The sequence below is a fragment of the Anser cygnoides genome, chromosome 14 (assembly GCF_040182565.1).
Source record: "Anser cygnoides isolate HZ-2024a breed goose chromosome 14, Taihu_goose_T2T_genome, whole genome shotgun sequence".
In the NCBI taxonomy this organism is placed as follows: Eukaryota; Metazoa; Chordata; class Aves; order Anseriformes; family Anatidae; genus Anser; species Anser cygnoides.
The window spans coordinates 202,023-212,512 of record NC_089886.1 but is presented as its reverse complement, the minus strand read 5'-3'; positions in this window follow the sequence as shown (position 1 = coordinate 212,512).

Here is a 10,490-nt window from a genome sequence, read left to right as displayed (position 1 = left end):
GCCCCGCCCCGCCCCGGCCCGGCCCGGCCCGGCCCGGCCTGGCTCGGCCCGGCCCGGCCCGGCCCGGCCCCGTCGAGGTGCTGGCGGCGAGCGCCGCCCCGCGGCTCGGCCCCGTGCTCCCGCGGGGGCAGCGGCGGCGCTCGGAGCCGCGGCGGGCCGGGGCGAGGGCCGGGGCGAGGGCCGGGGCCGGGCGCTGCAGCTGCGGGCAGCCCGTCGCGGCTGTCCCGAGAGCACCCGGTGAGCCGCTGGGCCCCGCGGCGCAGGCCGTGCAGGGCCGTGCGCCCAGGCAAGACCGGCGAGGATGTTTCAGAAGCGGCGTTTAGGAAGGATGCCGTGTAAAACTCCCGTTTGTTGGGTTGCTCGCTGAGTCCTAGCACTGAGGGCAAAGCTGTAGTCGCTGGTAACTCTGTGAGGAGCACCCGCAGGGGTGCGCTTTGGTGAAAAAAAAAAAAAAAAAAAAAAGGAAAAAAAAAGTGAACATTAAACAGAGGAAGTGGCCTTGGACGGGACAGATGCTGGCTGGCTCTTGAATAAATTCCCTTGGTGCTTCTTTGGTCTGCAGAAAGGATGGCATGAGCTTTTGGCTCCTTCCCATTAGCTTTGCTGTGAAGGGTCTTTTCAGAAACGTACCCGTTGCAGGCTTGTCCTTTATTGGGCTATTTTTCTAGATCCCCACTATGTAGGGCATTTCCAAGACCCTATGTGACATTAAGGCAGATGTGCTTCTTTTTGAACAGGTCTTTCGTTTTAGTTTCCATCCCAAGATCTAGTTAACCAATGTGAAAAAGTAACATGCCAACATGTACACATCAAACAGTAATACATGAAAATAAGGTGAACTTTTGGTAGATCAGTTGTTTGTACAAGTAGAGAGCCTTACTCCATAAAGCCCAACAGAAAGGATAATAATTATGCAAACACATTAAGTATTCTTAATCCAATTCAGTGCTGCCTCCTGTTCCTGGGTTTTGAAAAAGATGAGTCCTGCTTACTGGAGGGAGCTGCCATGAGAGAATTCTGGGTGTGAACAAGTTGTCCACAAGTTGTCCTCCTGCTTCTTGTTTAAGGAGGAGAGAAGATCTTTCTCACCGTTCCTTAAGTACTTATCAACGTCTATTGGTCGGGGGAACTTAAGGTAAATGATGGATGGGACATGACTTTTTAACTTTGTAAAGAGGTGTTTTCTGTTATCACTTCAGGGAGGAAACAGAGCAGTCATATTGAAGAAAAAACTAGGAGCAAGGAGGTTTACTTGTCACAAAGACGTGGAAAAAAAATGAAAGAGGAAAAGTGAGCTGGTGCTGTGAACTTCTGTATGTTGTGAGAGGAATAAACAAGTGGAGCTGGAAATCTTTAATTGTGATCAAAATTCTAACTATGGCACTGTAGAGACCTGCCTGGATAACTGCTATGTCTGGAATATTGATACAGAAGTGTGCAACGTGAGAAATAACAGGCAAGAGAAGAAGAGATGTCTTCTATGTCATGGATTTGTATACTTGCTTTGAGACAGTAGGAGGATCTTTTCTAAGCAATTTGAGAGACTGCTAAAAGGGAAGAAGACTGGGCATTACCATTTATGTCACAGGCTGCCTAGAAGTAAAACCAAGTAGAATCATCCAGTGCAGAGCAGTGGGAAGTTATAGCTGCCCTGTACCCCCCGCAGTACAGGAGTACAGCTGGTTCAGTAAGTTTGTGGCAAGCATTACTGTTTTTTTCAGAACAGAAGATGATAATTAATGACAGCCACAGGAGAGGAAGCTCTACTAGACCTGACTGTAGTGTCAGGTACAGCTTTTTGAGGATATGAATGTAAAGGGCGGTTTGGATGGTAGTGGTTATCAGCCTGTGATCCTGGTCTCTTGTTTCTATTTTGCTGGTTTTATGTTTCTCCTTCTAAGCAAAGACAGATTTCAGTAAATTCAGTGAACTGGTAGCGAGCAACTCACAGGAGAAAAGCCTGGAGAAGGGAGAAGTCTGTGTACATCAAGAAAGGAAAGGATATAAACTATTAATCTTATTGTCAAGCTCTAGGAAAACTGTGGCATGTATAAACAATTTGTTAGCATGTGGAAAATAACAGGCTTGCTATTTGTCTCCAAAGCGGATTTGTCAAGGACCAGTACTATTTCTTCTCTAACAGAATAACATTTTTTTTGTGGGGAGGGGAGAAAGAGATCATCTGTACTTGGGATCTGTAAGAACAGTTCTTGGTAAATCAGTGCAGTTTGGTAAAAGATGATAGATTAGAGGATCTCCCAAGATCCTTTCCAGACTATTTTTCTGATTCTGTGATTATGAATCTTCACCCAAACACCACTGAATTAACTTAGTTAACTTAATTAACTCAGTTTTGAATTATGCTTTGCAGCAAATAAAAATGGAGGGGGAAAAATCTTTTTTCCATACTAAAGGCGAATGTTGCAGCTGTGCTTTCAGGTTGCCTTGGCAAGTGGCCAAGTAGAGGAATTCTGTCTTAATAACTGGTGAAGTGCTAGTCACTTCACTAGCCAGAATGGCCCACCTGTCGCAATGGAACTATCCCTTTCTCAACTTTTTAATACTTATAAGTGTCTTTGCCTTCGACCCATGACATACAAGGTTAGTTGTTTATTCTCACACACATACACACACGTACAGAGAAGCACTTTAACCTCACTACAGGTCTCAGAGAGTTGGATAATTACCAGTCTCTCATGACCAATGCTTTCATCACTCTTTCTATTTGAAATTGTATAGGCAACTCTGACCTATGAGGACCATCTACAGTGTAATGTGTAATATCTTATGAATTAGTTTCACTAATTCCCTGCAATGTCCAGGCCTTTGACCTACTCAAGCAGCTGTAGAAACTGTGATCAACACTGATCTGATTTCCTCAGCTTTTAGCATCAGTTCCATGGTTTATGTTATCTGTGTTGCTCTTTGTATCTTCATATAAGTCCTGGCTGAATTGGGTTAGTGATGTCAACAAGGTCCTGCAATGAAACAGACAAGTGACTGGAGCATAGTAAGTAAATTCTCATCAGATCTTTGCCAATATCTTATCTTACCCAAAATAGAAGTGTTAATCCTGTGCATAGTCTCAGGGTTGCATGGGAATTAAACACTTGCAGAAATTAGACATCTTGTTCTTTACTTCTTGTCATCATGGATATGTCCTTATCATTTTGACATGAGCCGGCAGTGCGCACTTGCAGCCCAGAAGGTCAACTGTGTCCTGGGCTGCATCAAAAGAGTGGCCAGCAGGTTGAGGGAGGTGTTTGTGCCCCTCTGCTCTGCCCTCATGAGGCCCCACTTGGAATGCTGCATCCAGCACAAGAAGGATGTGGACCTGCTAGAGCAGGTCCAGAAGAGGGCCATGAAGTTGATCAGAGGGCTGGAGCACCTCTCCTATGAGGAAAGGCTGAGAGAGCTGGGGATGTTCAGCCTGGAGAAGAGAAGGCTCTGGGGTGACCTTGTCGCAGCTTTTCAATACTTAAAGGGGGCTAGTAAAAAAAGACAGAGAGCAACTTTTTGCTCTATCAGATAGTGACAGCACAAGGGGAGATGTTTTAAACTAAAAGAGGGAAGATTTAGATTAGGTGTTAGGAGGAAATTCTTCACTCAGAGGGCAGTGAGGCATGGGAAGAGGTTGCCCAGAGAGGTTGTGGATGCCCCGTCCCTGGAGGTGTTCAAGACCAGGTTGGATGAGGCCCTGGGCAACCTGATCTAGTGGGTGGCATCCCCGCCTATGGCAGGGGGTTTGGAATTGGGCTATCTGTAAGGTTCCTTCCAACCCAAGCCATTTTATGATCTTGTCATCACCTATTGCAGTAAGCACCATTCTATTCATAGGGCTAAGCAGTATCTGGGCAGTATACCATCACTCAAGTACTTACCCATCCTCAAACACAAACTCCTATGAACTGTTACCATTTACACATAGGATCTTGAGGAACAGACTTGCTGAAACTCATCAAGGAATTCAATTTGTGTTTGAATTCTTTGAGTTCAGAGCTATATAGTCCCATTCATGTAGTCACACATGGAGTGACTTTTCATGGAGTTTAAAGAGCGTTTGCTTCTCATCAGCTAGTTGGAGGGTGTCATCCCTGTGCATATATTTGTGATGGGATGTCATTTCAAAAGAGCTGAGGGAAACGTTTCATAAGTGACCTGTCATGATCAAATAGGCAATGAGTTACTTTGCAGAACCAGAGCCAATGTTATTACAGAGCTGCGTTTCCCTTCTTCTGAATCCCAGTCCTTTGAAGATAGCACTTGCTATCTGACTCCTGCAGCGAACCATTTTCCTCTGCTTTTATTCTCTGAGGTAAATTCTGCTCTTCCTGATGTGCATTGAGACTGAAGAGGACACCTGTATGCAAGCTGATCAGGCATAAGGTTTGCATTGCCTATTTCATCACTATTTCATCCTCAGGGAGGTTGTGTGGTTTTGACTGTTAGACTGAAAATAATCAGCCAAAAAAAGCAACTGCTTTTACAACAGTCATAGAAACTCTCTCTCCACACTGGTACACTACAGGCAGCAAAACCAGTAGAGTGTTGTACATTTATTACCCTCCCTTCTCCCGCTCACCTTCCCCCTGATATAGAGCCTTACTTTGCTTCTCATTTTTGTTTCATGATTCATGAGTCTGGAGGAGCCTCTGGTCCTTACACTGCAGCTTACAATCCAACAACTTCTAATGGAAAACATTAGCACCTAACCTCATGCAGAAAGCATCCCAAACCACTGCAATACAAATAATTTTATTCTCAGTATGGACATGAACACACAGCATCTTGGTTGCTTTTCTCTATGACTCAGCTGACGTACTGATAAGAAGTCGTAATGACTTTCCTAATATTTCGGTAGTAGCTATTAGAATAAATTAATTAGCATAAAATTAACTCTGTAAAAATAACTATATGTCCACAGCTCCATAGAAAAAGGCATTAATAAAGCTAGTTTACTGTTACATTACTACTGAGAGATCGATATGCTTTTAGCTTTACAGATAACTAAGCTTGGACATAGAGCAATGTCTGCTCCGAGGTCGTTCAGTGATAAGAACTGACTGCAAAAGCCATGAATTCTGGATTCTAGTTCTCTGAAGTGTCTAGCTGCTTTTCACTTTAGCATTGTAGATACTCGCATACAGTTAATGTTGTTACATCTTCAAGCTCATGCATGCTTTGAGTAGCAGTTGATCTTAGACTGAATGTCCACTCTGAGTGCTTGGCTACATGCTTTCTGTGAGGCTGTGTGTACCACAAGTGCCCAACCCAGAGACTTTTTATAGCACATACATTGTTGTCTTTGCCTAATACTGCATTTGTTTTCCTCTTTCTATAAACAGCACCTCTGAAAATGTGGAAAATTGGAACCTTTCAGCTTTCCAATCCACCCAGTCCTTGCCTTTCAGAGTCCCATTGCTCATAATGCTTCATATTGGCTTGGTGAGCGAGAATAAATAAAGGCTGGTCTACTTCACCTTGGGGAAAAGGGCCTTTGTATTCTCTATTTTGCAGCCCATAAGGGAATGGATGGTGTCAATCCACTTTCAGCCTAAGGCAGAAAAATGCCTTCATATGCAAAGCTATGAAGGTGGCTGATAATGCCAACGTTGCTGATCATTATGACTATTAATTTTCAACTCTGACATACAGCTTGCCTACTTTTTGCTTCGCTGTGTTGAATAGCTCATCAAAAATGTCCATACCTTCCAGGAAGTCAGGACTAGAGCATGTATTAAGGCCTTCCACTTGGACTTACTGTGGCAACAAGAACTTTCATGAGGGTCCTGATGGCAATGACGGCATACTTCAGGTTGAGCAGAGTAGCCCAGATGGATGTCTGTTTGTTGCAATAACTGTACAACTCAGTTTCCGTACTTCAACTGAGGAAAGTCCAGCCAGGCCTTCGTGATGTTTCTTGAAATTCATTGAAGCTATCACAGTTCATCTTCTTCATTTTGCTTTCAGGCTATGAAGGACTTGGTAAAGTGCATGAAAATTTTTGCTCTATCAAGTAACAACTCATTCAGCATGTTTGGACACATGGCAGGCCACATCTGAGTTATTTCTCATCATAGACTATGTGAGAGTTTATGTGTGAGGCAGGACTCTCAGTGGAACGAGGAATCCGTATACTGTGCTGGTGCCATTGTCTCATTTGTTCCTCTCTTTGGTGGCAGGAAGATCCCTATGGTATCTGCAAGAGGATGTTTTTTCATGTTCCTCTTTTGTTCGAATCAACGGCAATGGGCATTCCCTTCTATTACTAGGGAGCTCTTTTAAACAAACTGAGAACAAAAGTCTTCAGTTTCCCTCTGAAATGACTATATGTCACTGTACTAACGCATGTAGCAGTTTCAGTGATGTGCCAGACATTTCTTCTCTGCATCTGGGACTGCCACAGCCAAGGAACATTAAACTAGACCAAACAAGTACTTTGATTTCTGTATGTGCTGAGTTACTTAGTTGTACCTTACTTTGTCTAGCATAGATCTTCTGAAGATTATAGCACACCAGTGCTTTTGCTGCATTTTTCAAGATTTGATTGCTTCAGTGCTTTTTTAGTTAAAACCAGAGGATGTTACTGCAGAATGCAGAAGATGCTGAGCCTCTGACAGCTGAGCCTGCGTCATTTGTAAGGAGTACTATCAGAGTTCTACTGCAGGAGGCAGCACAGAAGAAGGCTGTGCAAACACTTCTCTGCCTGGGCTAATATTTACAGCACCACACTCTGCTCTTTATGGGGCCAGAGACAGACAGCAGACACTCACATCTCGTATTAACACCTGTACACTACAGAAATATTAACCTAATGCAAACAGCCCAGCAGAAGTTAATGTCTGTATTCACAGAAAAACAAACAAAAACCTCTTTCATTTTGTAGCATGAGTATTGGGTCCCTAAACAGCTCTGGCTGCTCATTGCTGATGAAGGTTCAGGGTCTTGACATCTAAAGCAGCTACTCATAGTTTTCTGCTTCAGTACCTGTGGCATTTGGCCACTTATGGCTCATATAGTTTTATTCTTTTGTTCCTATGAATAAAGCACTCAAATCTGCTCTTGTACTTTAGTCTCAGTGTGGTTCACAGCAGGAATACTGGAGACTTTTAGGTATGGATAGGTACAAAGACATGTAGCTCAATGTATAGACTGCATCTTTGGTGACATTAACTCCTTAAAAAGAGTCATCCTACAGGAAAAGGAACTAGCAAATTTATGATAATGTTATTTTAGGGGGGGTGATTGACATACTGAACTACAGAGCTTCAATCCAGAGGGACTTTGAGAAACCTGAGGACTGGGTCAAGAGAGACCTTGTAAGGTTTAGAAAGAGTGGAGCTCTGTAACAGGGCAGAGCTGGCCCCATGCATCTGTTCTGGTTAGGGACTGGCTGAGGAGCAGCCCCACTGGAAGGACCTGGACACCAGTGTGTTTTGATACTGTGTAAGACAATCCACGCACCGTGCTGTATTAGGAAGAACATGGCCAGAGAACTGAGGGAAGTTATTCCTATCTACTTAGCACTGCTGAGGCCACACCTGGAATGTTGTATGAAGTTCCCTAACCCCAAAGTTCAAGAGGGATATGTGGGAACTTGACAGAGTCTAGTGGAGGGCTACCAAGACAGTAGCATAAGACCCACAAAGAAGTGAACAGAGCTGGGATTTTTTGCTTGGCAAAGAGGAGTCTCAGTGGCAATCTGTTAACAGCCTACAGCTACACGAAGGCAAGTTGCAAAGGTGACAAAGCCAAACCCATGTTGGTAATGGCAGGTGACATAAGGAGTGATCATGGCCATAATATGTAACTTGGGTGGTTCAGACTATATACTGTGAAAACATTTTCACCAAGAAGTTGGTGCAGTGCTGTAATAGGTTCTACAGAGATGTGTTGGAGTCTATATCCTTAACCATTTTCAAAAGTTGTAGAAAAAGCCATAGCTGACTTGTGTTGGTGCTGGTGGCAGTACTGCCTGGAACAGACATTGGATGAGAGACTCTGTAAAAACCCTTCCCAACAACTGGTCAGGGCAGTGGTTAGAGTGCATATGCTTGGGTGATCCAAGCACTCCAAGTCATGAGCAGCTCAAAAGAAAAAAAAATATTTGTAAGAGGAAAGCCAAAATCTTTAAGAGAGGAAAAGAGGAGCTCCTTCTAACAGTACTGTTATACTACTTTTTTTTTTTTCAGAGACAAGAACATGGAACAAGTAGCTTTAATAATACATTCCACTAGATTTTGATTCAAAAGCATTTAAATGATGCACCTACAAATCTACAGCCCTACAAATGCTGGCCCATTTTTCCAGATCCTAGTATATCCATGCTGCATATTGTCAGAGCAGCTACTTGCCTTCTCCTTGTCTCAAGTGAATCTAAATTAGCACGCAGGACAGTGGATGTGGCAATGGCAAGACAGACCCAGGCAGATGCTGTAATGCCTTAGGGGTAGCAGCTGTTCAGAGGCACATATTATATTGACTATGGTAACAGAAAAATAATGGAACTGAAAACAAGATTTTACTGTTCCTGTAGGTTGGCAAGGTACTTAAACAGATATGAGAGCAATTAAGTGACAGGACATGCATTAGATTATTTCCCCTTGATTCAGTAGGGGAAAATGGACTGGGTTTCCATTCTCTTTAAGTTATGAGACAGAGGACCCCCTGGGCACATTAGGAAAGATCAGTGATCCCACCCCGTTGCCACCTTCACCACCTTTCAGTCCTGTTTAAGACAGCACTGGAGGCAACAGGCTTGTCTGCTTGCAGCAGGGCTTTATTTTAATTGCTCCTGTGTATTTTCCTCTTTTTGCTTGTAAAAGAGATGGGCACATGGCAGGGCAGCAGTGCAGGGGCTGATGTTTACTTTACATCTTATCAACAGCATTAGGCGCTTTAGAAACTACCAGGAAAGACAAGCCACTCCCACATGGCAGGACTTTGGACCACAACACTGAGCTGCTGTGCCCAGATGGACAAGGATTTCTCTGCTAGTTCTGCCCCTGGCAACAAGGCCTCCACAATTTCCAGTCTCATTCTTTGCCGTCAGAAATGCCCTCTTGTTTACATCTTCCCTCCTTTCTCTCCTGTTCTTTTTAAGCATCCAACTAATTACTTGCCTTAAAAGCTATCAGCAAGATAATGTTGACAACCTAGGAGGCTATCTTTGTGCACCGGAGAGGTTTTGAGCAAGGTTTTTATATAGAGGAGATGGTCAGTCAGCATAAATGTAAAGGGAGACTGCAGGTGAGAAGGTGAGATTTTGCATGCAAGCCAAATGGGTAAAGCTGTCCATTTTTATTATTTACTTATTTATTTAATGTTTAGTAGCATTATAGACTTTTTTTTTTTAACTAACCCATTCTGAAGGGAAGCTGTGCCAATAGCTGAAGCACCATCACAGGTATGCTCATGCACCTCTTTTACCAGAATGACCTAGATAATTTGTAAATAATAATTGTAAATGAAAAATGGAAGATAAAAAAAAAAAAAGGAAGATGGTCTAGCTAGATCCCCAGCGCCCTGTTCACTGGCAGGTCACATGGTTGGGGAGTAACAGAAAGGAGTACAGAACCATCTCTGCTTGATGAACATACGTATATATGAGTTCCTGTACTGGAGTCTATATCACACTTAACACCCTGGGGAAAAAAATCCCATCATGCAGCCCTAAGAAGGCTCAGGAACACTAGATATTCTACTGTACTCTGCAGTTCTTGTTTGTGACATCTCTCAGGAAAGACCCGTCTTAATTCCCTTCTCCTAGGAGTGAGATGTGCTGGAAAAGCAGTTGGCTGCACTGAATTTTGACCGTGGTCCCCAAGTAGTGCTGCAGGAGTGCCACCTGGTGGGTCTTTTCCCCACAGGGTGTCCAGAAGCCCTGGACAGCAGCAGGGGAAAGCCAGCTCTGTCAGTCACCTCAGCCCTTATAAACAAGTGTGCCCGGAGTGCTGTGTAGAAAATACTGCTAGGGACAGTACTGTGTTAATCACTGTTTCTCTCTTCCTAGTGTACACGATCTTCAGACTCTCTTGCTCTCAGATAGGTTTTGCTAGATACGAACTCATAAATAATCTGATAAGAGATGATAAATTAATATGGACCCATCTTCTGAGAATTATAGCCCTCAGAAGTATTACTCCTTAGGGCAGGAGAAAGTTAAAACATACATAACTGGTAGATTACAATTTGGTTTATTCTGGCACCTAACTTTGGTTTAGTGGAGGACTTGTTAGTGTTAGGTCAGAGGTTGAACTAGGTGATCTTGGAGGTCTTTTCCAACCTAGATGATTCTGCGATTCTAACAGAATTTGAAAAAGCAACATTCCCTCCCCCACCCTGTCTACCATCACCACCCATATTTAATTTCTTTTTTTTATTTGTCAAGAGCTCTGTGGCAACATGTTAGCTGTAAAACAGAACATACAAGCTCATTGTGTATGATACAATTAACATTAGTGTTTCTTTATCTTGGTAATTTTCTAATT